Genomic DNA, 27,807 nt, shown 5'->3' on the forward strand with positions numbered 1-27,807 from the left:
ATCGCCTTATTCCCTGCTGTCCAACGGGGAGAAGAGAGCTGACTTAGCCACATTTATTCTTTTGAACACTGACTTTCATTTACATTAATATATTCTTTTTTACACTTTTTGTACTAGATATCGGGCACGCATTAGGTTTTTGTTAGTGTAGGCCATTTTGATTTGAAGGACATAACTAGGACTGTTTTATGATTTGATGGTCGAGACTACTCCCATCCTAGCTATAGGGAAACGTAGGAGGTTCTCCAACCCCACTGACACTTTAACAAAGGTTTTACAAATTGTACTTGTGTCAATGTCATGCTTGTGATACCATGCCTCCCTTACAGAGCAGAGATTACAAGAAGGCTTGTAGAGTTAGAGGATAGATACAGTGGTGCCTTACCGTGGATACATTTGTGAATCAGGAAAACTCATTTAAATCTGGCTCTGTTTTGAATCATCTGCCATTCAGCTTGTTTGGTTTGTTTTATTTATTTGTATAGTGCTCCGGACCCGTGGGCAGAAGAGCACTTGGTGACGGTATGAGGAAGTAGGTGTGAAGCGAGAGAGCTCAAAGAGAGTCTTGGTAGTGAAGTTAATTATCTTCTTGAGAGGACAGAAAGCATAGTTGGAGAGAGCAAAGAGGATGCTGACACAGTAGTACAGTTTAGAGAAAACAAGAGGGGCTAAGAGATGTTTGGCAGTGCTGAAAGGAAGGAATTGCCTCATTTTCCTAATATTTAGGAGGCTGAGGCGAGCTGCTGTTCCTGTTTTGGAGATGAAAGTAGAGAAGGTGTAGAAGGGTGCTAGATGACGCCAAGGTTTCTGGCTAAAGAAGAGTAGGGGAGAGTGTCAGGCGGGAACTGGATAGGCAGAGGAAGAGATGAGTGAGAACTTTTGACAGGGAAGACCACATATGTTTTGGTGGAGTTTAACATCAGAGAGAACAATGAATATTTAAAGGCAGAGAGACAGTTGCACATTTTGATAGATAAATCAGAGGAGAGTTCAGGAAAAGAGAATATGATTTGGGTGTCCTCCGCAAAGAGTTGGTATGATAACCCAAAGGAGGAGATTAGTGCCCCAAGAGCAGAGGTGTAGAGTGTAAAGAGGAGCAGACCTAAGACAGAGCCTTGTGGACCACCAACAGTTAGAGAAGTGAGTTGGGAGGTGTTGTTGCTCCAAGAGACAGAGGCTTGGCGAAGTGCAAGGTAGGATTCAATCCAGGTAATAGCTCAATTGTGAATTCCAAACAGTGTCAAAGGCAGCAGACCGGTCAAGGAGAATTAGGGTAGAGGATAGGTTGGAGTGCGTAACAGAGGTGATAAAGTATGACACATTCATGAGAGCAGTTTCCGTGGAGTGACTGGAGCGAAAAACCTGCTTGTAGGGGACTTGAAGGTTGTAGATGTCTAAGAAATTGGTAAGACAGTTGTACACAACCCTTTCAAGGACTTTAGAGTAGTGCAGAAGGAGAGACACAGGGTGAAAGTAAGCGGGTAGTTTCGGGTCAGCACCTTGCTTTTTTATGAGAGGAAAGTCTGTGGCTGTTTTGAGAACAGGGAGAGCAAGCAGAGTCGAATGAAAAGGTTGAAAAGTTCTGCAAGGTGAGAGGCCACTAAAGGGGCAATATGCTTGACTAGCCGAGGAGCAAGAGAGTTTGAAAGGGCACAGTTTGGCTTAGGCGTCATCAGTAGAGATAGCACTTCGTCAGTATTAGTGCGACTAAAATGGGAGATAGAGGCAGAGGATGATGGTAGAGTAGGCAGATTGTAAAATGTAGCAGGAGGGAGTGTGAGTAAGGTGAGGAGAGAGTATCTAATTTTGGACATTTTTGCAGCAAAGTATTTGGCTATGTGAGTGGAGTTGATAGTCATAGACTTAGGAGGAGTGAGCGCAGGGTGCACTGTAGTTTAAAGCTCTCAGTTCATAACAATGATATTAGCCATCTTGGCACTAAACAGAAGTTCCTTTCATTGGAGCAAGAGGCTGGGATTATCAGAGGTCAGAATACATGTCACTGTGTCATTATCTGATCTACATTAGTTAAATATAAGACATGGGCTTTTCATTCTGTTAAGTCCAGAAGAGGACATGGCAACAGAGGTAAATTAGCACTGACAAGACTATTAAAAGACGAGAGGTATGTAGGATCATGTGGGTATGGGAACTGGATCCAGTTGTGCCACAAGGCTGGAACTAGAAAATACAAGGCACTGGTTAAAAGAAAAAGTCTCCCAATAAAGAGACTTCAGTAGCTCAAGGGAACTTTCCCAGTTGGGATTCACAAGTCACCGAAACTAGTTGCACACAAAGCAATCCACCTAAAATACCTGCAATTACATTAAAATTACACATAACCATTTTTCCGAATATTTGTTTCCCATGCAACTCATCCCCTCCCCTACAACCTTTTCAAAAGTAGGATTAAAACTCCACTTCAGAAATAATGTCAAACCCCGAAGCTCCTACTCAACTACAGACGAGTAAACTTAAAACAGAGATAAAAGTAAAACTCATGGTGTAATTCAAGTATAACTCTGGAGGCGATTAGTGGAAGGGTTGTGCAGGAAGTATCATAATGAATGTCTGGCACTCAAGATGTTAGGAGTCACTAAAGGTTTGGATTTATACAAGGTTTGAAATTAAGATATGATGACCAGGAGCTAAAACCTGCTGGTGCCGGGCATCTCCCAGTAGGACGGAGCTAGGGCTGGGGAACTAGGAGGCAGTACACAGCGCACCATCATTCTATTTATTTAATGAAATGTAAGCTTTAACCTTTTTCCCATTGTTAATGATTCATTATGTTGTGTACTAGATGTGTCCTAATTCTTCTTTAATAACTGTAGTAAGTCAGAATCAGATGATCGACACAGTGGCATTTTGGGTTGAGTACTTCTTTATTGTAACACTGAAGGCACGCCCATAAACCCTCACGCCAGAAAAAATACAGCCTGCTAGGGGAAAAAAGACCAAGAGATTCTTGCAAGGATACATTTTAATCACACAAAATATAGGTATACAGCAAAGAACTCTGCTGCCCAAGAATGTTCTGCCGAACAATGGTACAAGCAGAATGTAATAAGGAAACAGATCATCATCAGTGATGTAAACATATAAAGTAAAAACCTGCGTGGCTGGTTGGTGAGACCGTATACATGGTCAGCCTGCTCTATAGGCGATGCCAGGCCATTGGCCCCAGCCCTGTCCGTCAGTCTTCCATCACGTGGGGTGGCCTGGGTCATCATCTCCAGGGAACCAAGGTAGAGTTTGCAATTAGTTACTATGTAAGACAGTGCTACTCTGCCATTATACCATGCACCTGGGAGGCTCAGGGACTGACACAGGGAAAGTCTTGAGGTCAGGCTGACTGACACATTCTTCACTCATTCTGTATCATCCGCACCCAAGGCTTACACCCTCCCTTTGGACTATAATTTATTCCTCCCTGTACCTTGCATTACAAATCTTCTCATAGCGGGGTTAAGATGATACGGTTGTTTCCTCAGATCTTTAATGACTGAATATTTTATGGTCGGTGGTCTGGGGTCACCTGCTATCGTGGAATTCAAGGGTCCCAGGACTGGGACAGTTCATGGTGCCATAACTCATGGTTGGGTGGGTGGGGGTTGGAGGGCTGCTTTGGCTTGGCTGTGATGAACGTGCACTGTGAGGTGGCTGGTACTGTCTTGCGGCCTGGCAGGACACATTCCTTCTCGGGATATCACATATTGGCAACAATTGTGGAACAAAGGACCATTTCTATGGAAGTTTCCAGCGTGGGCCTCTCTATCATCAGCGCTTGGGCCTATTCAGGTTGCTTTGTTAGATTGGTGGTCTGTGTCTACTGCGCAGCCATGCAGGCCTGAATGTTTCTACCATAACTACAATATGGTGTCTGTTTATATGTGCGCACAAAGTCTAAGCATCTACATTTCGCACACCCTCTGCCCCTGGCACTTCACAAGTGTATTTATGGGATTCGCCTTACTCTCAAGAGCCTAGGGGGGTGGGATAGATTAATCTTCTTCCCAACATTCCTCCCTTTCATTACTTCTAAAGCAACAAATTCCTCTGCATACATGCATTAATTTTCCCTTCTCACTGCGGCCTCATATGGTAGGGTTCCCTTTAATGGCATCTAAGCTCTAAATACTGACCGCAAACTTTCTCCTGCTTGCCCGTATTCTTCGGGTATGCATGTTATATAAATAAATCCCCCATTTCCTGCTAGATCCACCCATACTTCCTCATAATTTTCAGGCTCAGGGCATGGGACAATGATGGTGTGGTATAGGCCCTCTACTTCATCTCCATAGGGGATAGGGACCATTCAAGGGATGGGGTGGTCGGTTTGTATTTCAATCTCTTTTGTATATCAAACCAGTCTCCCCCCTGTATTCCTCCTTCTTTCTTCTTGCAAACCCCTAATCCATGCACTGCTGCGATTATATGAAACAGTGACCTGGTATCTGCGTGTTCTGGGGGCACGAATGTGCAGCAAGAATCGCCAATCTTGCTGCAAACGCCTCCTTCCATCGCCGTCAGCATGTCGAGCACATACCTATTCTGCATCGCCATCATTCTTGGTACTCTCAATTCGACCTTTATTTTGTTGAATCCGTGTTCAGTATCATTTGCCAGCTGGACCAGTTCCCAGTGCACAATTTGCAGCCACTTGGCGTTCATTGCTGCTTGTACGCCGGGTGGCAATAGTGAAGCAATGAAAGTTTCTGCTGAACTGAAAAGTCAGTATTTATCTGGGATCTCGGCGAGCAGGTCAGATGAGTGTTTGGATTAGTAGTTCGACCTCTTTCTTCTTTTCAGTTTCTCGCACTACCCCCTTCCGGGTAGGATGCGGAACTCGGGCCATGGTAGTGGGTTTTGTTCTTTGAATATTGGAGGAACGGTTGGGGAGGTATCTGGGATCGGCCTCCCTTTCAGGTGTTCTTCTGGGACTACTAATAGCGCTGAGTGCAGAGTGGCCAGTGAACAATAGCCCCTCCATGATGGTTGGAGGTGCAAGGATGCTTGTTGGCCACAGACCCAGTAATAGTCCATCACTGCCAGTGTGCCCCTTTTTAAGTCTGGAATCAACTATGTTCTGTTACATCGTTTATTAGAGCCGATGAAGAGAGTTCCTTCACTGTGGAAGCAGAGGTCATAAGTCTCCTCTCGGTGTACTTTCACTGGCTTTTCCATTGCCGCAACCCATGTCAATTTTGTAATGTACTCTGTCCATATTTGTGCACAGGTTCTTTCCACTAAAGCCAGTACTTCTTCCTCATACCCCAGAAGGCCTTCCGCTAGGCAGCTGAGTGTTGTTTCTTGCCACTTGTTGTTTATATATTTGAGTCAGTCAATAACTAAATATGGTTGCTGTAGGAAATTGAGGTTTCTTGTGTTGTCATTGCATTGCAGAGGGTCTGGATCCACAAGCTCTAGTCCCAAGCTGCGTGCCTGGAAAGCGCCTTTTATTCTACATAGCGCACGATGAACCAGGCATTGTGCCTCTATAATTGGAACTTCCTATGGTACTAAAATCTTGGATGCCCCTGATGCGTGCAGTATTAATGAGCATACATTGCAGCTGCCATTGGTTGTTTGTCTTCCTACCACACTCATGTCAGGTACCAGCTGTTGGATAGCTCAGGGTGTCTAGCATCTTCAATAGCATCCAGGCCTAGGCCATGGTATGCATAATATTTGGGCCTAGGCGCTTGCCTTTTCATTCCATCATGCCTTGATATATATGTTTTCGTTGGTGTACTACTGCTAACATTGCTACTGGTATTTGTGTTGCAAAAAATGTTTCTCGAAATGGTAGGAAATAAATGTTCTAATATTTTATTCATACTCATCTGTCCAGATACATTTTCTTGTGTGTCAACACAGTTATTGCTCTCATGGGAAATGTTTTACATGTTTACAGTGGCATTGCTGGTTATGATATGATATTTTTATTTTGTTTAATTTATTTTATGTTTAGCAGTACAATCGGCAGGGGTTTGGGGGGCATCAGCACTTTATAAAGTGCTGATGCTTTTAACAGCTATACATGTTTATTATCTGGGACATGTAGTTAGGTTATTAATTCTGAGCTAATCAGGTTATTAAATTTGAGGTAGATAGTATCTCTAGGGCAATTGTGAGGTAGTGCTCTACTGACATCTCAGAAGTGAGTCCAATATCAAAGCCCTTTTACTTTTACAGCGAGAGGGGTGTAAAACACAACTTCATAGGGGCCATGGAACCATGGGGTTGTTCCACTTACGCACAAAGCTTTTGGTGAATATTAGTTCTCCTGGCAGCAGCGGTTGGGTAAGCGTGGAATCTGTGGTAGGTGGCTGTGCAGTGTTCGGTGTCTTCTAGCCAGGGTGGTGCAATCTATCGGCAGACATATTTAATTGCACATGTCAAGGTTGTCAAATAATCCTCGAATTCTTCCCACAAGACCGCTGCAGCCCTATGGGCCTCTGATGCCTTCTAACTGAGGGGATAGGTGTGTGGATGTGTCTGCCAGTTACTATTTATTGGGGTGAAAGGTGGTGGTCTAGGTTGTGTGCGTAAGCTGAAGAGGGCCAAGGGCAAGCAGTGTACCCAGTTATTCTTTAATGTGTTGCAGAGCTTTGATAGCTTGCTTTTAGGGAGGCCGTTTATTCTCTCAACAACGCTGTTGGATCGGGGTTGGTAAATTGAGCATATTCAGTGTTCAATGGCAAGTAGCACTGTGATCTCTTTAAAGAGCTCATTGAAAAAATGGGTGCCATTGTCAGACTTTAATACATCGCATACTCCCCATCGAGGGAAAACTTTGCACACTAAAAATGTAGCAGCGCATTTGGCATCCGGCTGTGCACAAGGTCCAGCCTCAACCAATTGTGAGAAAGGGCATACTACAACCATCATGTATGGGGAACCATTGCAAAACCCCCCATGTCCACATAGTCTATGTGTAGCTCACAGAACGGCCCAAAAGGGTGGGCAGAGTGCCTCATGATGTCCGGAGCATCATGCCAGTGCTGAAAGTGTGGCAGGTGGTGCAATGTACAATCATGTTCGTGAGATGCTCTTGAAGGTTTGGTATAAACCAATCTTCGTGAATGTCTGCTGCAATGTGCTGTTTGGAGCTAATCGAATGTTGCCAAGAGCTCTACAGGCATAACTGCTTTGCCAGTGCATTTGTGTCTCCATAGTAGGTCTAGAGGGTCTGTAGGGGACTGTTTACACCCTCTCTTTGACCACAGTTCTTTTTCTACGTTTGGTGCCTTGCCCTGCTGTTTGAATAGCTGTGTAATGGGTAACAATGTATATGGTGTGCTTTGTGGATTGTGTGTTGGTGTCGCTATGACATACTATGAAATTACTAGAAAAGGGAGATCCACCATTTTGGCTGCAGCATCCACTGCAGTGTTCCCCAATTAAATTGTGTCTGTGTTATTGGTGTGGGCAGTGCATTTGACAACCGCAATCACAGAGGGTTGTGACAATGCAGAAATCAATGTATCTAGTAGTGCAGCATGTTGTACTGGGGAACCGTCTGCTCTTCGGAAACCTCTTTGCTTCAACCGTGACAGCCTGGCATGCACCGTTGTAGTGACGTATGGCGAGTCAGAATAAATGGTCACGTGGCATCCCTGTGATGCATGTAGCACCTCGATAAGCACCACAAGCTCTGCTGCTTGTACTGAAAAGTGCATGGGTAATCTCTTTATCACTAGCGTCTCATATTCTTCTCCTTCGAGGTGCACCACTGCCGCACCCGTATGCCTTTGTCCTGTGTCCTGGTCAATTGTCACTGAACCATCAACAAACAGTACTTTCCCCTCCACTAATGGGATATCTTTTGCTTTGGTGATGTCATCCTCTTCTCCTTCATATTTGGCACAGTTGTGTCGTTGCAAGCCCTGGTCTGTACACACTTCTGTTAGGAACGTGGCAGGATTTACTGTTTTGCATCACACAGCATGAATGTTTGGGCTTGAGATGATAATTTCGTATGCCGATGCTCTCTGTGTAGTCAGGTAGACTTCGATCTTTCTAAGATGGCGAGTACTGAATGCTCCACGTACAGAGTTACTGAGCATCCCATTACTATTGTGGAGCTTTTTTCAATTGCGAAGTCAGCTGCAGCCAGTGCTTGTTCGCATGCAGACTGCCCTTGCATAACCGAATCAAGCGTACCGCTGTAGTAGGCAAATGGCATGTGGCCCATTGTACTTTTCTGGGTCAGTACGGCAGTCATAAGTGTGCCGTTTGAATGCGAAAATATGTAGGATTCTTTTGTGTATAGTGTGGGTGGTGAGAACTGGAACTGTGCATATAACTTCTTTCAATCCATTCAAATGTACCATATTTGCTGTCCATTGAAGTTTATGATTGCCTTCCAGTGCTTCTTTGAGACCCTGTAGAAGTGGCATTGTGTATGCTGCATAATCCAGTATCCATAGCTCTGCAGTAATTGCAGAACCCTAGGAATTTTTGCATGTCCTTCACTGCCCCTGTTTTGAGCGTGGCACGCAAATGCTGCTCTGTCTAGTATTATTCTCTTACCATGTGTTGATAACAACTTACCCAAGTACAGTACTTGTAGCTGCCATTACTAGAGTTTGGCCCTGTCAACCTTGTACCCCTTGCGGGCCAAATTTTGTAGGAGAGTAATGGAGTCCCTTCGTCAGTCCTGTTCACTGTCACTACACACAAGCAAGTCGTCCACGTACCACGTACTGGAAGACCGTTCTGGGCACCATGATGTTACCTAGGTCGGCGTGTAGTATTCTGTTAAAGATGCTTGGGCTCTCGCAGTACCCTTGGGGCAAACAAGTGTGGACATAGCACTTCCCGCCATGGGTGAGGTATTGTTAGTCAGGATGCAAAGGTATTGAAAGGAGGCGTTCTTTAAATCTACTACCGTGAAGTGGGTCGCTTACTTGGGGATACCACACAAAATGGTGGCCGGGTTTGGAACTACAGGAAATTCTTTCTGTATTACATCATTTAGGGGGTGTAAATCCTGGATAATTCTCTAATTGCCTCCCATGGCCTTTTTGACAGGGTAGATCACAGTATTGCACAGTGAGTTGGAAGGTACTATTTTCCCTTGATAATCAATACTGTTTGACTCTGAGTAATACTGCTCCAACCTTCAGTGTAATGTGTACTGGGGTCACTTCTTTTAGGAACCCTACGTCATGTGGGTTGGTTGTTCACAATTGTGCAGCCACATCTCCAAGCCTGCCTGAATGAAGGGAGGTGATGCAACAACGGCCATCTCTAGTATCATCTCTCTGTCATTGTCATTGAAAAGTTCTGCATCTGTTACTTTCCTGAGGGGTACGATGGGATCGATGTATAGTACAGTATGCCATTCAAACCGTTGCCTGTCTGTTCCGAGGACAACCACTCTTTTTGCAGACACCACCAACCCTTGTAGAGACCAATTCTGGGGACGCTACAGTGCAAAAAATGAAATCATTTGGAACTCTCCAGCAGGCCTTGGCAATTTGTGGCTCTGCCTCAATGAGTACTGTTATGCCGTAGATAAACATGTCTGGATCCATGGGTATTCCGCGGACCACCACCTCATGTGCCATGGCGTTTATTAGGATCATCGCTCTAATTGCACACATCCCTGATGTGGCGCAGACAATGCTGTGATTGGTAAATGAGATCGTCATGTTCAACTTGCTAAGCAGATCCCTTGCCGAGCCAGTTGACAGGAGAGCTCTCAGAGTACAATAGGGGAACATGCATCACCTTCCCCACAACCTTTACATCCAAATCTTTATCATATGGAACCGTAGAAATAGCCCCAGAGAATCCCTGAATGTCGAGAATTTTGCCAGATAATGGGAAGACCCGTTCACTGAGCCATGATTTATCAGCGCCCGAATCAACCATACAAATGAATTGTTTCCCATCTCTCTTCAGGGTTAAGGGTCATGGACCAGAATGGACACACAAGTGCTCTCTGTGGGCTGTCCTAATCAGGGTATGTATTTGTCCCCAGAAATGAGAAGGGGTTCCCCACACTATGATTGCATCTTGGAATAGGGCAACCGTGCCATTGGGCGTTCCATTAAAGGGGTTTGTGTTACCTGTGTGCTGGAACATGTTGTGGGGCATATATTGTTGCATCGTTGCTGTGGTTGCTGCTGTGAAGGAGGACCTGGTATCCGCAGGGGCAAATGCGTGCATGCTTGGAGTATTTCATGGGGTATGGAGGCCATTCTGGGAGTTGGCACTGAGGAGCCCCTGAGCTGACGTACCATCATTTTGTTGACCGTAAGTGTATCCCATCCCCTACCTGCTTCTACACTCTTGAAAAATGCCCCCCTTTTCCACAGTTCCAACATTGTGAAGGACCCATTCCTCCTCCCCTGGGTCCCATTCCTCCAAAAATCTCTCCCTTTGATCCTCAGAACCCACCTATTCCTCACTGTTGTCCTCCTTGCCACTGTCGGCAGGGGTACTGTGTGTTTCCACCCCACTGTCCTTGTCCTCCTTCTGACGATACCATTGCTATTCTGGCATTCACAAAATTAGGGGCGTATCATGTCATTTGTGTCTGTGCTGCCGTTGATATTGATGCCTACACAGCCACTTTAGCTAATTTGTTTTGTACTAGTTTTGTTTCCTCTGCTTTTTGCCTCTGAGTCGTTTCCTTGTCATGCTCCTTTATTCTTCTGCAATGCTGTACTATTGTGCTCTGTATCTCAGGCCACCCCTTTGCCCCAACCCCCACAATTTTGTCTAGTGCCTTCTGCTCCTTTTTTCAGCAGGCCCTGTTTAACGATGAAGTAGAAAAAGGGTATTGATTGATCTTATGCGTTACCTATTTATGCTCTCTGCATCTCCTGAACTTTAAGAATGAATTGAGTGGCGTCTTCATCATCGCCCATAGTACATTGCATAACAGACTGTAAGTTGGGTGCATCAGGGACTGCTCGCTGCAGCACATCCCATATTTTTGCTCGTATCTTACTAAAGGATGCTCCATCATGTGCATTGTTTCCCAGAGTTACTCCCAGTTACCCCGCTTTTACCCACACATCGGCATCCTGATATCCGATAGTAGCTACCAATGGGCTTTTGATGTCTCCTACTGCTAGGGACACTCCTGCCGTCTGTTTTTCAAATGCATAGATCCACTTCCCTGTGACCGCCGTAAGGGCTGTGAACACTTTCATTGGATTGTTTTTGTCCATCTGTGCCCATAGCACATGGTGAGGCCTGCCGGTCCCCTTATGTATGAGAGGCATTTGCAGTTGTAATTTGTTACCCTCTGCCTTCTTCCCACTTACCTTTTTCGTTGCTATCACCACCCGGCCAACCCCGCTCCTTAACCTCCCATCCAATAAACTTTCAAACCTAGGGTTTAGTTCAGGTGCCTGTTCTGCCTCCTCATCCTCAAACTCAATGAATGTGCTCCATCCGTCAGCATTGTCATTTCCTAGGCTGTCCCGCCGTTCATTTCCTTCTCCCTCCTTTTCAACATACATGTTTTTATGGGTGTATTATCTATCCTGAATAGGCAATCTCCTGCTTTCCATCCATCTGGCGCTTGTTCTTCCTGTCTGTCAGCTTTCACTTTGTTTTGAACTGTTGGCAGTCTATTTAATTCTGCTCTTGCTGAGGCCAATGCTTCCTCTAAATCTCTCTTATTGACATCGGCATGTCCTGGGGCATTCGGAGGGGGCACATATGGGGTTGGTGGTGCTGTTGCTGCTGTGGACAGATATGTTGGGTTAGTATAGCCCACAGAGGGGGAGGCTGACAGTGGGTATTTGTTTCTGCCCTGCCCTTTCGTCCTGGGCAATCACCCTTCCTACCATCCTGTCCACCCTCTCCCTTACACTCTTCTGTGTCCTTGAACATCTTCCAAAGGTCTCATATTGCCTTCCTTCATTGTAATTGTTTTCCCTTATATTTGGCTGTTAGAAATATGGACATAGGCTCTAGCATACCCTTATTAGGGGAGCCCTGCCCTGGCCACAATCGGGGCCTCCCCCTCCTCTTGTTTCTGCCACCCACTGCTTATGTAACTTCTCAAGTCTGTCTCGGTATAGCAGTAGGGCCGTACACATATACTCTATTGGGGATTCTCCTCCCATGGTGGTGATGGACGCGCCCTTGCTGTCCTTATGTTTGTACTAACGTGCTGCACACACTGTTACAGTTTCTCAAAAAACTGTCAATTTTCACCCCCTCCCTTCTTGCAAAAATTAAAACATGCTATTTCCTCTCCCCCTGCGCTCTCTTTCCTTCCACGCTGCCAATCACACACAATCCACGCATTGAAAATATACTACAAATCACACAATGCCCCTCCTGGACCTCCACCCTATACAATAAAAACACAAATAAAACAAGCTAATATAACAAGGTAAAATAACAACATCTACTTTTACTGTGCCCTCTAATTGTACGGGGCTCTTATGTATTTACTTTTCCTCTGTTACATAGTATGAGTGGCACCACCTTCTCCCCTCGCTCGGGATGCTCCCTACCATTCCAATTTCCTTTCCTTAATATTCTCCTCAAAAAATGAATGATACCAAAAAACAAAACAAACCACATACATGCCACACCCACTATTTCAATATCAGCATGTTCACACTGTCACACTCTCCCATACATCTATCCCCTACTTGTTATCTCTTTCACGGCTATACTCACATGCGCATGTTCACCCAAACTCCTCCATCACAGGGTTCTAACAACACCAGCCTGCACTTCTCCTCTGAGCTGCACCCTGCTCCAAAGAGCAGACAGCACTTCTGCAAAGACGGCTCCTGCACGGCCACTGGGAAATACGCATTTTTAGGAATGGTCACTGTAGGTGGGCGCGGCCCCTTCTTAGAGGCTGCCTGGACACCTACGCAGGAACGGGGGCACTGGGATCAAACCTAAGCAGTCCCTAGTTTTCTCTGTCCTACTTTAGAAAAATCTAAAAAGAGTGCTTATTAGAATATTTTATAAAATAAGCAAAGGCTGCCATCCAGAATCTTGTTCTAGCCTGAGCTCTGTAGCAGGAGCACTATAAATGAAAAACGTACATTTAACAAAGGTACAATAAGGTAGTTTTCTCAAACAAAAAGGATTGTGGCTGGTTTCTGACCCCACTCCGATGTCTCTTCATCAGGAATGGGCTCCTTGCTTGCCCCTTTGCACAGTTAAAGTTAGGACACCAAATGTCTCTTCAAGCTTCCCCTCCTTGGGTTGCGTCTCAGTCTTTGATTAAACTCTTTCTCCCTGTGTTATCAGGGTTTTGTTTCTGTCTCTGGTCTACTTCCACCCTTGTGAACCAGATAGTTAGTAAGTCCAGACCAGGTATTCTTCGTGGGCTTCCCATCAAGGACTCTCGTGGTACTTTCTCCAGTTAGTTATTTACTGGACTTTACCCATCCCTGGGGTCTCGGGTTTCTCACCCTGCCTTGTGGGTCTGATTTCTGTGACCCCGCCTTGGAGTCTGATTTCTCTCACCCCTCTTCATGTCTAGTTTCTCTCAAACCCCTGGGGCCTGGTTTCTCTTACCCTGCCTTGGGGCCTGGTTTTTCTCACCGAGTCTTGGGGTCTAGCTTCTCTCACCCCACCTTGGGGTCTGGTTAGGCCTTTCCGCCCTCTGCCCGGTTCCCTGGAGCGGCAGCATACCTTCTCTCTCTGGACAATGCTCCTCTGGGTAAGCGCTCCAATAGGCCGACGTGATTTCTCTCTTCAGGCTTCTTCCCGAACTTCTACATCTGATGTAGCTGCCATTTCCTTCTCATTGTCCTCCGGTGGGGCTTCATCGCCGGTTCTTCGCTGCTTGGAATGTCCTTGGACCTAGCTTCTCCAGCCCCTGTCTCGGCAGGGTTGCTGATCGCGCTGCAGGCTTGGCCACTGTTCGGTCTACCATGCCGTGCGAGGGCTTCCTCCTTCCTGCCATACTTCCCAGGAGGAGGTTTCTGCTCCTCTGCTCCTCTGCTGCTCCGCATGCTTCTCTTTCTTTTTTCTTTTATTGGTTAAAGCGCAGACCTAGCTCAAGAGCAGCAGAGCGCTGTACAGTGTGAGCCAGCATTTGGGCTAGCATCTTTTAACAGTAGCGCAGTACTGTAAGGTCTGTGTGTCGGTATGTGTGTCCATTGGAAATAGTCCTTGGGCAGGTGTTGAAAGAGCCATGTTTTGAGAGATTTGTGAAATTGGAGAATTGTGGGGGCATTCCGAGCCGACACTGGGATCGAGTTCCAGAGGATGAGTGCATGACAAGCGAAGATTTGTGGGTCCTCTCTTGCGTACGAGTTGGGATTCAAGCTGGTTGGTTGATTTGCTGCACGAGGAGCGTGTCCAACCAGATCTGTGGAGCCTAGCTGCCAGGTACGCTGATGTGCTACTCGTGACTGCTTTGTAGATGATACATGCAGTCTTGAACGGTATACTGGCTTGAAGTGGGAGTCAATGTAGTTCGCTTAGGATGGGTCAATTTAGTCAATTTCCCTGCTCCCGGAATAAGACATGCTGCAGCATGGTGAACTGCTTTTAGGGGAGCCAAGTGAGCAGCTGGGAGTCCTGTCAGGAGAGCATTTCCCCCATTTCCCCCATTTCCCCCATCCCCTTTCCTAGCCAATCGGGGGACCTGCTTTGCTCATGTTTTCAGCCCATTTCATTCTACGGAGCGCGAGGTCTGTCTTGCCTCCCTCCCTTCCATCTGCCTTCATGGAGCCCTGATCTGCCTGGCCAAATCGGAACCATCCTGCACCAGGTAGGAACTTTGCCAGTGATCCTGCAGCACCTGAATACTTAAAGCAGCCTTTTAAATTAAAACATGAACATTCTGAGAAAACAAACTTATTTAGCTGGGAAGCAGGTGTAAGTGGATCTAGGTCACCTGGCCTAAGCCTCGCCAACCTGGTGCCTTCCTGGTTGCCGCTCTTTTTCACCACTTAGCAAGCCCCGCCCACCCGGTGCCTTCCTGCTTTACGCTCTTTTCCCTACTTAAGGAGCCCTCCAGCCTCTTTTCCTAAGCAGCTGGGGAGCAGGTGTAAGTAGATCTAGGTCACCTGGCCTAAGCACCACCCACCTTCTTAGCCCTGCCTCTTTCTTCCTGCTCTTAACTCTTGGATCAAGGGGGTCTCTCGCCCCCGGGAGATCAAAGTGAAGGGCAGTCAAAGAAAAGGGCAATTCCTGTTTGGACCTGTTCGATTATTTTAACTAAGAGATTGGTTCTGGACAGTTCTGCTAGGTACTCACAATATAAATTTGAACTAGGCCTCGTCACGGATCTGGTCAACACATCCGGCTGCGGTTCTGTCTGCTCGGCGGGTCAATCAGGCACCGGTTCTGCTCACAGCGATCTGGGTCAACTCTGCTCTGCTGGTCTAGCCTCTCTGGATTCTGGATGTAACACTGCTTTCTGGGTACTGCTACAGGTTCTTGCAAAAATTCTCGGCAAAAATTCACACAGCTCGCCCGGCTGTTGAATAGTTTGGTTAGTTTTGAGGCCTGCTGAAGAGGATTCAGCTGGTGGATTCAGGCCTCTCTGCTACAAATTCTGGAGTTAATTTCTGCTACAGGTTCTGGAGATTGATGGATTTGAAGTCTGGATCTCTGGATGTGAAGTCGTCGGTCAGCATGCTCCGCAACAAATGGAATTGAATGTCTCTACCTGTCCCAGCAGTCTCTTTTTATGTGTTTTGAAAAGTGGGTGGAGAGGCTAGCATCCCCAAGCCTGCCCCTCTCTTGATTTGATAGGTCAATAGATTCTTTGGTCCCTGATTTGGGAAGGGTAGTGTGTCAGAGTGATGTCATTTTTATGACCTCCAGAAATGACACTCGCCTGGTCAATGTGCACACAAATCTATATTTGATTCAAATACATATTTCCCAGGTGCATAGTTGTTTGACATCACATACACACATCATATATCACATGAGGTAGGCACTGTTCCGACTCTGGCGTTTCTAGGAGCTTGGGTAAAGAAATGGCAACTTATTTTCGATTTTAGTGGGTTATGCAACATTGGTTTTTCATTAAAAATTATACACAAATACATGGCCTGTCCATACATACTCCAGTAAATTCCCATGTCTCTAGCTTAAACACAGAGTCTGTAGTATAAATAAATAGCGGGGTTTTGCCCCAGAACATCACACAAATTGGAGTTTGGGCTTGAATTGTGGGCAAAGTTTTCATTTTAAGGATCCCCAAATTTCACATTTCTGTCATCTGGTTACCAAGAGTTATCAGTGTTTCTGTAAAATATATATTTGCTTTCAATTCAAAGTACTTCAGTGTTTGAGTCCGCCCCCAAAGTTTGGGGATGACAGTGATCACATGTCTCTCCTGGCTGGCAGATCTTTGTTGACAGGAAACAGTCAAAATCACCATATCCTATTCAAGGGAAAAGGTCTTTTGTGTGGGCTCCAGCAAGCTGAGGTCAACATACCAGGGGGCCACTTTGCATTTGGTTAGCATGACCATGTGATATCCTGGGCTTTCTGAGGTGAGAAGGTTTCCCGGCCTTTTGGCCTGTTAATCAAATCAGATTGTCTCTGGGAACAGCAGGTGGTTAGATTTCCAATTAACTAACAAGCTTTGAAGTCCCTGCCCCTCTTACAACTCCTAAATACAGTTTCCCTGTCAGAGTTTAGACCGCTAGCGCCACCTTGGGGAATTTGTCGGTACTGCATCCATTTTTTAGTTGTCTTGGATTACTGCATTTCAATAGAGTGGTCTTTTGCTTGATAGTGTAGGACCCTTGCTTAACATTGTTTTGATGGCATCCTTACAGTAGAGTGGTGATGTGGAACCCCCCACAAGAAGGTTGTATCTTTGGAGTGGTCTCGTGCCAACTGCGCAGTTCTCCTATTATGGCGTGAATGTGGGCGGCGATAGCTCATCCCCACATCCACCCAGTCTATTGATTTAACATGGGTCAAAACCCTTGGCACTTGTTTTGTTCCTCTCCTCCCTTTCTGCACCCCTCTCCCACACCTTTTGTTTTCCTCCGGCTCTACCAGAAATGTCGTCAGGCCTAGTACAGTAGTCGCCTGTCTATTTCCATTTCCTTCCCACTCTCCCGCTCCCTTCCTTATCTATGTCTTAGCACTTGTACTATCTGAAATGTCGTCAGACCGAGTACGATAGTTAATTTCACATCCTTAATGTTCATGGCCTGCAAGAATGTCGTTGTATTTTCCCTTGTTCCATCCCTTGCCTTGAAGCACTTTGAAACACATTGTGTATAGGCGCTATATAAATAAACTATCATATCATATCATATAATTTTGCAGTGCAATTCATTTTAAATTAACGCAATGAAAGCGTGCTAGTTGGCAGCGTGTTCTACCTTCCTGCTGCCTGTATTGTCATGGACATTATTAAAGAAATTGATATTTCTGCCTGCAGATGTAATGCTTCCAATATTGCTGTCTAGCTCCTCTGTGTTTGTGAGGCAGTAACTACTGAAGGGCTGTCCTTCATCGTCTGCATTGATTGTCTGCTGTTTTCACTTTTCTAGCCAATCGGAGACCGGCAGGCTTTAGCCGATCCCCTCATCAAAGGCACACTCCTAAGGCCCCTGTCTGCTTCCCTGCCCGCTACCAGGCCGCTTCATGAATCTACCACCACAACCTGACCCTCCTTGTTGCTGTTAGCTCGCTCAGCTATGAAACTGGACTACCAAGACTCTCTTACTTCCCTCTCCACGTGTTAGTGCCCTCCTTCCGTTTACCCTTTCTTTTCCCTTCATTGACATTCACTCTCCCCTCTGTTCTGCTCCAACTGGTCTCCCTGTATGCTTTCAAATGCTCTTGTTTCAGCACTCACCTCTAACTCATACCTCATTTCCTTTACCTATGGTGCCTTAGCATTTACCTTTGAAAGTCAAATTTGGGTGCGTTTTTGAAAGTCAAATTTGATGTGTTTTTTCATTTAACTTTGGCTCTCAATTGTAACCTGGTAGCCAAGTGACTGCTCTGTACCGCTGTACTTGCACTTTTCTCCTACTGCCTTCTTACTCTACCTGCCATGGGGTTATCTGTTTCTCTGATTTACTCCAATTGCTTCTCTATCAACTATCCTTCCCTTCTCACTAAGTCTGGTAAGAAGAAATTTAAAAAGGATATCTAGGCCTCCAACCGGGTCTCCCCATCGCTGATGCCTCACAAACCCTCACTGACATTCTCTTTGCCGTTCCTTCACCAGATCTCTGTGCTCTGTCCTGTCTCCTCCTCTCTCATTAATGGTGGCACCCGCTGGGAAGTCCTCATGGATTCCTTTAACTCCTCCATAGTCATCATTAATGTCTATCTAAATTGCACTGTCATGGTGCAAGGCCCACAGGCCAATCTTCTCCTCTTTGATAGGTGGTTGCCTCGCCTCATAAACTTCCTCTCATCTGCAGCTGTCCCCTACTCTCCTCCCTTGGCTACCTCGCCCTCTTTTCCTTCCTCCTCTACCCCACCTCAATCTCACTACACGCCTCTGCAGGGCATACCTGTGATTTGTACCCCTCCCCGGAAGGTCTTTAAGGCTGGCAACCTTCTTCATCTTGCCATTCTCAACTCTCGCTCTGCTGTCAAACACTCCTCTGGCATCTGCCACCTCCTTGAAGAACTTGACCTTGATGTCCTTGGTCTTACCGAGACACAGTTCACGGCCAGCTCTGTCACAAGCTCCTCCTGGATGGCTGTAAGATCCTCTCCGCCCCTGATCCACCTGGCCAGAGGGGGTGTAGCCCTGATCTTTCCTGAGTGGATTCCTGCCTCCATCTTCCCCTTCAGATTTACTCCTCTTTCGAATGCCTTGTCTGCAGGCTCTCTCTCTCTCTCCTAGCCACTCTCTAACTGTTGCTACTCTCTACCGGCCCCCCTGTCAATCCTCCTCTTTTCCCTCCGACTGGGCAGACTTCTCCTCCTCCCTCCTGGCCTCAACCACTCAACTCCTCCTCCTTGGTGACCTCCAATATCCATCTTGATTCCCTCTACAATTCACTCTCCCTCTCTATCCTCCCCTCCAGCCTGACCCACTCTGCTGGTCACACACTTGATGTCTTGATCTCCTCTGGCCTCCCCCTCTCTATTCCCCTCACCACTCCTCTCTCCTGGAGTGATCACTGTCTCCGCTCCTCTCTTTTTTCCATCTCCTCCCCTCAAGCTGAGCCTACCCCAAGATTGCCACCCACCTTCTCGGACATCCGTCCCATGAATCTTGTGTCAGACGAGGCTTTGCTGCCACTTTCACTCCCCCGCCCTCCACCTGGGGCTGACTAACACCCTGACACAGCCCTGTCCCTGATCTACTCCTCTATTTCTGCTACTCTTGATGCTCTTGCCCCCGTCATGAGGATCAGTTTGAAGTCCAAAGCCAATTGCAATTCTTGGTATGCCTCTGACCTAGCTACACTTAAACGTAAGTGTAAGGCGGCTGAGAGGAAATGGAGGGCTTCTTGTTCATCCGCTAACAAACTGGCCTGCCGCCTGCTCCACAGGCAATATAGACTCTCTGTCCGGACAAAGAAGAGAGTCCACATTCAAGCCTGTGTCTCGGCAGCATCTAACAACTCGGCCAAACGCTTTAAAATCTGTAAGGAGCTGGCCAAACCTGCTGCAGTCTCTACCCCTCCTCTCACCTCCCAGGCTCTTTGCAATGCTCTTGCCTCTCACTTTATCCCTAAAACCCATGACATCGTGTCCACCCTCTCCTCAGCTCCCCCTCCTCTACCCTCTCATTCTCTGCTTGCTGTCCCTCCTTCAGCTACCCCCTACCTCTTTCTCTTCCTTTCCTCTTTTCTCCCATGATGAGGTCACTAGACAAGTGCGATATTTGAAAGCATCCTCAAAACAGGTCCATCCCTGTTCCTCTAAAACCATTAAGGACCACATCAATACCATCGATCCGGCCCTTGCCGATTTCTGCAACCTCTCCTTTGCCTCTGAATCTTTCCCCTCCCCTTTGAAGCACTCCCTTGTGCACCCACAGCTGTTTCTTCTTGTCTGTCTATCACCCAATTTCCATTACTCCCTTTTTGGGAAAACTCCTGGAAAAGCTGGCCATCTCTCAATTTAACCTTCATTCCGATTCTGTTGGCCCTCTCTATGAACACCAATCTGGCTTCAGAGCTGCCAGAAGCACGGAAACTGCTCTCCTGAACATCTGTGAAGATCTGCTGTCCAACCTTGACTCTTACATTCCTTCTGTCCTCATCCTACTTGATCTCTTCTCTGCTTTTGACACGGTCAAACATACCACCCTGCTCAACCATCTCCGTGACAACCTGGGTCACCGATCAGGCTCTGGTCCGGCTGACCTCTTTCCTCTCTGATCGACGCTCCCAGGTTGAACTTGGGTCCTTCCTATCTTCTATTTCCCTCTCAACCTGTAGTGTTCCCCAGGGGTCTAACCTCTCGCCCTGGCATTTCAACCAATACCTGGCAACTCTCGCCTACTGCATTTCCATTTTCTGCTCAAATTTCCAGTGCTAAGCTGATGACACCCAACTCATTTTCAGGCTTCCTTCAGCCACCTCCTCTCCTTCCCTCATCTCCGATTGCCTAATCGCCAATCAAAATTGGTGTACCACCAACGATCTTTGTCTAAATGCCAACCAGACTGAGATCCTCCTTATTGGTACACCCTCATCATCCTTTCCCCTCACTCTCTGGCTGGCCTCCCTTGGCCCTCCTCCTACCCCTACCTGCGAGGCTAAGAACCTCAGGGTCATCTTTGACTACACACTTTCCATCTGCACACACATCTCTTTCGTCTCTAAAAAGTCTAACTTCTTACTGCACCTCTTCAGAGGTACTCTTCCTTTCCTCTCCTTCTCTCAGAAGCTCACTGTCTCCCAAGCTCTGGTTCTCTCTAGGTTGGACTACTGTAACAGCCTCTTTCTAAATCTACCTGCCTCCACTCTCCACCCTTTACAACGAATCCAGAATAGGACTGCAAGACGTGTCCTTGGCCTCAAGCCCAGGGATCGTATCTCTCCAGCTCTGAAATCCCTTCATTAGCTCCCAGTGGACGCAAGGATTACATTTAAAGCCCTCTGCATTGTCCCCAAGGCTTTCTGGGGCCTGGGTCCAAAATACCTTCAACTATCCCTCCGTAAATACCTCCCCTCTCGAACCCTTCGCTCCTCTACTTCTAACTCACTCATGGTCAGTCGTTTTTCAAAGAAACGTGCTGGGGTAGATCTCTGTCTTCGGCTGGGGCCTCCCTTTGGAACAGCCTCCCTGCCACCCTGAAACTTGAGGAGAACTATCTCTGGTTCCGGAAGCACATCAAGACCTTCCTCTTCGCTTCTGCCTCTCTTCTCCAGTGCTTATCTGTTTTCTCTCGCTGCACCGTGCACCAGGCCACCCTCTGTCCTTCGGGCCCAGGTACCCGCTCATCCTGCCACCCTATTGCACTGCCTCTGGGGCACCCCTTGCACTGGGGTCTGTATCTATACCCATACAGTCCCCCACCCACTTTTCTTCTGCACTTATCAGATATACTCTATCTGCCTACCCTAGCACTTGCCACTTGCTGGCTGCACTACCACTATTTATTTATTTATTTATTTTACTGATTATCTATTATTCTGTTCTCTCCTCTTTTCCATACTTTCCACCTCTTCCCCCTTCCATGTACTTTTCCCCTATTCCCTTTCCCATACACTTGTGTGCTCTCAATGACACTGGGCCCAGTAAGATCATTGTTTTTGTTTGCCCCGTTCCCCTCCCTTTGCCTGGTCGCGCTCTGAAACACTTGTGGACGAGCGCGATATAAATAAAATATAATTTCATCGATGTGCGAAACCAAAAAGGCCTGCACTACGGTCTGGCAGTCCTGCGGTGGGATGAAGAGTTTTATTTTTTGAAGGGTAGAGATTCTGAGCCAAACTATTTGGGCCTTCTTGGCTATGTGTTTCTCAAAGGACGGATTGCTATCAATGGTGAAGCCTAAGAATTTTGCTGAGTCTGAGAGTTACTCTCCTATTCCTATCCATTGCTGATTGGATCTTTATCCTCCTCACTGGCAGGTAGTGGGCCCATCCCCTGCTTTCGCTTCTGAGGGAGGACAGTGACTGAAAAGGGTCAGAAACCATACCAGCCATTTCTGTAGGAAGTTGCAAGTTACTATACAGTTTAACTCCCATATATCCAGCTAAACTATTCTGATTTAGAGACTAGGGAGGATAACTTATATCCCCGTTTACGATTGCCTGTCCTCTTGGTGGCGGGGCGAGGGGCCACCCCCAGTGGAATCCTGCTTGCCCTGTCGGGTGTTAAGCTTAGCAGGCTCACCTCCCTAGTCCCAAAGGGGGCGGCTCCCCCTTGGGAAGAGGGGACGAATTACCTGGAGTTGTCACCTAACATTCTCAAATACTCAGTTAATGCCACATATGCATGTCTGTAAGGCAGGGGTAGGCCTTGGGGAGTGGGGGGGCAAAGATAGCTCCTAGTAGCTGTTGGTTGTAAGTTAACTTGGCTCTTCTGTGCAAGACCCAGGCGCTAAATTGCTCCCAACAATATTTAACCCTCGAGGGGCAGCTCAGGGATATAATGACACTTTCTGGTAATGTGAGGCACTGCATTGGTAATGGGTGTGCAAGCAGTAGGGCTTCAGGGATGCTGTGCACAATGTTGTAGGTATTGGCAAGCTGGAAGACATATTAGAACCAGGTCCAAAGGCCAACTAGCCTTAGAAACACTTTAGTTCTACACAGGTACCACAGGCTGCACTGAACCCAGCAACCACAAAGCAGAACACTATGATCACTCATGGGGACAAAGAAACAGGCACCTGCTGCTGGTCAGGTGAATTGAGGGCCTTGTCAAGCTAATAAGTGCCAAGGTCTGACATGTTTTTAATAGTTATATTTATGTGCATCAAGAACAATAAGCATGGCCTTTATGCCATCTGCGATATACATGCTCCACTTGTCCCCTCTGGTTAGTTTTAGAGAAATAACTCTCGAGGCCTGGGGGACCCGACCTTGATACACTTAACAAAAATTGTGCCAAACCAAATGAACACCACAGCATTTATTTTTTACATAATTTGCACAGGATGGCTTTGTGCTACTTTTAGTCCTTCTGTGTATGTACAGGGGATATCCACTATAAAACATGCAGCTAGTTCCATCTTAGAGATCTGTCTGTCAGCAGAGATGTGGATATCCATCTTAGACATCTGTGAAAAGAGGAGGGGTAGCAATAGGCTATTATCCTCATAAGCAAGCATAGGTGATGTCACTTCATTCATAGCCATGTCCTGCAGAGGTGATGCAGAGAGAGAAGAGATTTCACCACTCACTGGAGAGGAAACCATGGGCATTAGTTCTTCTTCCCTTGAAGTGGAAATGGAATCTGCTCCAGGTTTTCTCTTCAGTTCTTCTCAGCTCACTTGGAGGGGTGGCATCCTTTCTGAACTTACTGGCCTCTTGCTTTTATTTCCTCTTCTTTTAGAAACCCAGAGCAACAGACTGACCTCCCTGGGGGGTAGAGTGCACAGCACTTCCTCATCTCCTGGATTACTGCTTCACACTTGCTCTCCACATATCGGTTGGCTGAAATTGGGAAAGAACACAGAATAAATGTTACAGGGAGAAGGAAGAATTGTCTTTACTTAATTAAGATTGTATTATCAGCCAAGCAGTTCTTAACGGACACATAAACTGGCCCACCAGTCACTGACCACAAAGGAGATGGCAGGTTACCCATCACATAGTATTGCAGAAATTACAGGGAAATCATTTCTGACAGATATATAAAACGCATGTAGCCGGTGTAGAAGAATTAAGTATTTAGGTTATTTCTTTTTTGTTGTTGTGAGAAATGTATTTTCAAATTTTCCATAAATACAAGAAACAAATACACAATGCATAAGTCAAACAAATAGTAAATGCAACAATATGCACAATACAAATTACAGTAAGTATTAAACCCACCAACCAAACAATAACACAGAATAGCAGATGAGGAAACTACATACCTATGATCAAATCCAACCTATCCAAGACATTTTACCAAAAATGGCGCACCCTTGTACACTCCCATAATGCATGCAGCAAGGATCCTGTCTCCGTACCACAACCCCAACACAAATCATTATCCAATAAACCCAATTTATGCATGTGTATAGTCGTCCAATACAAACGCCCCAGTACTTTTTGATGAACCAATCTCAAATTCAAATCCAGCTTTGCCCTAAACCCCACCATCAACACAGATTCCCAGTGATCAGGTGAAATATCACAATACAGTTCTGCCTCCCACTCCCGCCGTAACAATTCCCAGCATTCAACATACACTGGTTTAATAATAATAGGGATCAATTTAAGAAAAGTAGTAACCATGCGCGGGGGGGCGTGGCCAGCGAGCACGGGATGAGGACGTGATTCCTCGGAGCTCCCGCGGCCGCCAGCCAAATCCTGAAAATATCCTGATTATTTGGGCTTCACGACGGCAGAAAATAGACCCGGGTGCAGCGGAACCTCGGAGGATCGGGTCGCTGTGCTACCGACCCGAATCGTAGCACCGAATGGGCGCAAAAGGTCTGGGAAGCCCGAGACGGTGATAATAGACAAGATGGCCGCCGGAGCGACGGACTAGTACTGGACGTGCAATACGGCGCCAACTGCGGGAGACCGACACCCTATCCCGCTGATGCCCGGAGTAGCCGCGTGGGACCACGGCAGACAGAGGTGGGAAGAACAGAGCCCGTGAACTCCTGCCGGGCGGAGCGGGTCGCACACGCGGGAGCTACCCGCGACTAAGAAGGAGGGCGGGCCCGCTACTGACGGCACATCCTGCTGTGTGCCGCGGACACACACGAAACTGTCCCCCGCGGCCCCCGCGGGTGCGTTTGGCCGCCGGAGCAGGCCCAACTGTAGGAGATAGACACCCTGACCAGCGGGTGCCTGAAACAGCAGTAACGACAACACCGGAGGGCGGAAGGGAGAGACGACCCCGTGAATTCCCGCACAAGAGAGAACCGCTGACGAGTGTGAAGGTACGGGGGCCCCGCTGCCGGCAGACACATCCTACCGTGTGCTTTCGGGCACACAAGAACTTGTCCCCCGCGGCCCCGCGGAGGCGTTTGGCCGCCGAAGCCAATTGAAGGAGGCAGACACCCTGCTCAGCGGGTGCCTGGAACAGCCACACAGGAACATAGCGGAGGGCGGGGGGGAGAGAGACGAGCTTGCGAACTCGCTCAAGCGGGAGCTGCCCGCGAGTGGAAGAGTAGCAGCCACATCCTGCGCTGTGCTCTCGGGCACACACGACCCCGACCCCCACGGCCCCGCGGAGCCGCTGTCCCGCCGGAGACAGGCCGGACTACACAGAGACTGCTCTGGGGAGAGGGAGAGAGCTGCTGGAGGCTTGAGGCCCCGCGAAAGGTACGGGAGAGAGCGGCAGAGTGATGCCTGAAATGACGCATTAAGCCACAATACCAAGGGAGGACCATCAATAAACACGGCACGAACAGCGACTGAAGTGCCTGCAGACTTGTGGTGACCTGGGACTGGGTGCTTGGGACATAACTGCCTCTCAGTGGTGCCACAACTAGGGCCAACTACCACACACATATCGCTACACAAAAGGAGTAGAACCCTCCCGGTGGAACCATACGGAACGCACAAGGAGAGGGCGTACGGCGATGAAAAGGGGAACAATCTCCAAACGCACAAACCATCCCACCCAGCAAGCGTAGGGCGCCAACAAAACCTACCCTACCAACTTCGGAACTGCACCTACCCGCTCCGTAAATCGCCCTAGAGACCGTAGGTTGCAAGCCCTATAAACAGTGCAGGAGTGGGGCCGACCTGCCACGGACCACTGACTACTTGCAGATATGGGGAAGGACAAGGCAAGAGGCATGACAACGCAGAGTAAAATAGAGCAGTATACGACCCCCGCCCAAACCCCCCCACCAGAGCAACCCGGTACTAGCGTAACACCAGAAGCAGAGGAGAACATCTCGCTGAAGGATGTCATGAACGCCATAGCGAACTCGAGGACCTCCATGGAAAAGAAAATGGATAGCATCAGCGCAGAGGTATCATTATTGCGCCACGACCTCCAAAAACTTACAGCCCGCACCGGAGAAGCCGAGGGTCGAATATCCGAAACAGAGGACAATTTAAGAACAGCGAACCAGCAAATGTCAGGAGCGCTTACCCGCCTCAAAGCTTTGGAAGAAAGGGTGGAAGAGGCGGAGGGCAGGGCAAGACGAAACAACATTCGGATCCTCGGCCTGCCAGAAAAAACGGAGGGAGCAAGTATGGAACTGTTCCTAGAGCAATGGCTCGCAGACATCTTTGCCCCTAAAACCTTGTCGAACTTCTTCTCCATTGAACGGGCCCATCGAATGCCAACTGGCAGGCAAATCCCAGGTGCCCCACCCCGCACAGTGATTGTGAAACTCCTTAACTATAGGGACCGGGACGCAATACTCCAAATGGCCAGAACTAAGGGCACCATAATGTTCAACGGCTCTAGGATAGGTTTCTTTCCGGATTTCACCAGGGAGGTGCAAAGAGCTAGACAATCCTTTGGCCCCCTTAAAAAACGCCTCCAGACCCTCAACGTGAAATACGGGCTCCTATTCCCGGCGCAGCTGAAAATATACTTTAATGGAACAACGGTGCACTTCACGGACCCAGCCGAAGCATGGAGCTGGGCAGAAAGACACCTGGAGGGTGATTGGAGGCCAGAAGGAAGACAAGGGAACGGTAGGAATCGCCCGAGACGAGACAGGATACCTCCTGAACTCCCGCAACACCAACCCCAGGCACAACCAAACAGAGATAATGACTGAAATGGAGTATAAGGCACCCACCCGCAATTATGCTTTGAGATCCGGCACCGTGCTACTAGACCATGCTAACAGTGAACTAACTGAGAACCCGATGTCTGTATAACTGGCGGCCCGGAACGCGGAGCACCCCACGGTTGGAACAAGGCAACTTAAGAAAAGTTCTTGGTTGATGAGTTGACTGCCCTTTGCCAGTCTGTTCTTGCATGTTTGGGCGACAGGTACTTCAAGTTGGGGTGGAGTATAGGGAGGGGGATGAAAGGGAAAGTTTTAAGGTTGCTTTGTTAGTTTGGATTTATAGCATGTTCAACCGCAGACCCAAATATAACCCGTTGAACATTACACCCTGCAGCGCTATGTATTGGGACCATGCTCCCGACAGACACACCAAGGGGAGACTACTCTCCCGACCCATGTATCCTGCGTACCCTCTAACAAGAAATTCTAGATGACCCACCCACAAACACACCCCCCTCCACTCGATCGCCCCAGATCCCTTAAGCTGCTTAATTGGAACGTGAATGGAATGGGCTCTGGGATTAAAAGGTGTTTGATTAAACAACTATTGAATAGGCACGCTCCGGACTTGGCCCTCCTATCAGAGACACACCTAGCGGGAACTCACTGCACCTTTTTCCAGAAAACAAACTACAGGACCGCGTTCCATGCAGGGTACACGATGGGATCCAGGGGCACCCTTATTCTTATACACAAGAGGCTCCCGTTTTCCCCTCATGCGGTGGAACTGGACCCACGGGGTCGCTATGTACTCATTTTAGGCTCACTCTGGGGTGAAACACTGGCCATTGTGTCCATATACTCCCCACCCGGACTGGGCCAGGGATTACTGGAGGATCTCACCACTCTCCTTGGGAAGCACCATCCAGATCGCTGGGTCCTGGGGGGAGACTTTAATGACGTCATGTGCAATACTATGGACCGTACCCACCTTAGGGGGCGCAATCCTGATATTCCCACGAAACTCTCTAACTTTGTGTCCGCCCTAGGCCTCCGAGATGTATGGCGAGAGCTGCACCCCC

General features: G+C 47.6%; 1 protein-coding gene and 1 long non-coding RNA gene across 4 annotated transcripts in view; one reads left to right on the plus strand and one right to left on the minus strand.

Moving 5' to 3' along the window:
* LOC138570238 (cytochrome c) overlaps positions 1-27,807 on the plus strand; it is a 288,954-nt gene that overhangs the window by 42,940 nt on the left and 218,207 nt on the right. The gene's annotated exons all lie outside the window — the stretch shown is intronic.
* LOC138570240 (uncharacterized) overlaps positions 23,386-27,807 on the minus strand; it is a 143,606-nt gene continuing 139,184 nt past the window's right edge. Inside the window, exon 6 of one of the 2 annotated variants that reach the window (XR_011303429.1) lies at positions 23,386-23,519. This is a non-coding gene — a long non-coding RNA (uncharacterized lncRNA). The remainder of the gene's footprint in view (positions 23,520-27,807) is intronic. The other variant, XR_011303427.1, reaches the window with a different exon arrangement.

Source organism: Ambystoma mexicanum, chromosome 2q (genome assembly GCF_040938575.1).
Source record: "Ambystoma mexicanum isolate Mex_15411 chromosome 2q, UKY_AmexF1_1, whole genome shotgun sequence".
Lineage (NCBI taxonomy): Eukaryota > Metazoa > Chordata > Amphibia > Caudata > Ambystomatidae > Ambystoma > Ambystoma mexicanum.